This window comes from Trichomycterus rosablanca, chromosome 10, assembly GCF_030014385.1.
Source record: "Trichomycterus rosablanca isolate fTriRos1 chromosome 10, fTriRos1.hap1, whole genome shotgun sequence".
Classification (NCBI taxonomy): domain Eukaryota; kingdom Metazoa; phylum Chordata; class Actinopteri; order Siluriformes; family Trichomycteridae; genus Trichomycterus; species Trichomycterus rosablanca.
Window position 1 is genome coordinate 6,895,659 of NC_085997.1, and position 2,050 is coordinate 6,897,708.

At 33.9% G+C, this 2,050-nt stretch overlaps 1 non-coding gene across 1 annotated transcript; it reads left to right on the plus strand.

Moving 5' to 3' along the window:
- The first annotated feature begins 430 nt into the window (after positions 1-430).
- trnaa-agc (transfer RNA alanine (anticodon AGC)) lies at positions 431-503 on the plus strand. Its single transcript has one exon. It is a non-coding gene; the product is annotated as a tRNA-Ala (tRNA).
- The last annotated feature ends 1,547 nt before the right edge of the window (positions 504-2,050 follow it).

Below are 2,050 nucleotides of genomic sequence, written 5' to 3' on the forward strand. Positions count from 1 at the left end.
CAACTAAATAATGTCATGATTTCAAACAGGTGATGTCAACAGTTGATTATGATCATGAATTGGCACAAATCATGTTCAGATGAAAGGAAGAAAACAGGTTAATTGTTAAGGTGGTTTACAGGCTTAAAAGAACAATCTTTATATTTAAAATGAGCGCTTCAGTTTATACTAACAGCATTTACTTTTACTTCTACTTTTAATACTTAAGTACATTTAATATCAAATTACTTTTGATACTTAAGTACATTAAACATCAGATACTTTTAGACTTTTACTTAAGTAATATTCTAAAAGGTGACTTTTACTTCTATCAAAGTAAATTTCTGGTAAGATACTTGTACTTTTACTCAAGTATGGCCTTCCAGTACTTTATACACCACTGCTGTTAGTACATTACAATTTACAAATCATGAAGGAAGGTTCTGTGTAAGGGGAATTAGCTCCAATGGTAGAGCGCTCGCTTAGCATGCGAGAGGTAGTGGGATCGATGCCCACATTCTCCAATGCCGAAACATTATGACCACTTAAGGGCAACACATAATATGAAAGTCGTTGCTCACTGAAACGCTGCATCAAACATTAGGTCAGTCTGTAAGTTCTACAGTGACAGTTATGCTCTATTTTTACTCAAATCCTTTGGTTTAAAGACATTTTTTGACTTGTTTAAATTGACAAATGTAGCGCCCCCTAGCACACCTGGCTGTATTTGGAAAGCGCTCCCTGACTTCTTTTATTTAAGAAATCTCTTTCTTTGTGGTAATGTAAGGATTTAAAAGGGCCACTACTTATCAGTACTTACGATTATTTTATATTTAAGCTATACTCTTATTTAAACCGAAAAAACTACTTCAATTACCCTATATACAGTATATATGTGGTACTAACCTGTCACAAAAAAACCTGCGACTAACAACATTTACAGTAGCTGTATTAACATTATCCCTGACTCACATACCAAACTTGTATACGTTAATAATACTTAAACAAATTAACTATTTACTCATTTACACAATCATTAATATGCATTTCAAACCCCAATATATTTTACAAAAATGTCATAATACAGATTCACTCAAATTACCATCAGTAATATTCAAAATATTATCAATCTCTCTTAAGTTAGGTAAATAACTAACTAAAAAATTTTTTAATTACCATTGCAGGCCTGATCCAACCTAATAGTCCCAATCAGCACAGATCACGAAGTATATTTAGTCGGTTGTGGTGGAGCTGTCCACGTTATTTGTTTACATGGATGAAACAGAAAAAATCCACCAGTCTTTTTCCTTTTGATCTTGGATGAAACAATCAGAGTTTATCCGATGCTTTTAATCCACTGTAATCGTCACAGTTGCTGAGGAAGCGTACTGCCTTCAATGTCCATGCGCGTAAACTCAAGAGACGAAGTTCACGGCTGATACAGCATAAACAATGTCACTAATCGACTGTAAGATGTTAATATAAGACTCACTGTCCGTTTGTCTTGACGCATCAAGAGAGATAAATCCTAAACAGGTGTTTTACCCACTTACATGACACTTGTTTCACATCACGCTATTTTCTCCACTTTTTTCTTCTTTTCCACCCACTTTCTCCCGCTCTTTTCCCGACCTGTGACAGTTCATGCTGATTGGCTTAAAAATAAATCAAGGGAGGGCTATACATACACTTTACTTTAAACAGCATAAAACAACCAGAACATTATTTACAGAACAAATAAGAACAACTTATTTACTAGTTATAAATTAACATAAAATATTAGTAATCCCCAAATTTTAATTGGGCTACACAAACACACAATAACTTATAATTCTCCAATTTTGAAATGTCTCGGAGTTTTATCTAAAACGACTTTTTGTTAAAGTAGCGGTACGTGACTTTTTAATGATTTTTCATCTGGTTAACTGTTTTGTAAAAGATGAAAAGCTGAAACTCACGACATTCCCTTTAAAATGCAGCATCAACCCTTAAGTCAGTCTATCAGTGGTACAAAGACAGTTTTGATTGGGTTTAGTTTGTCCTAAAGTCTGCGATAAACGGAGTCTGTGAT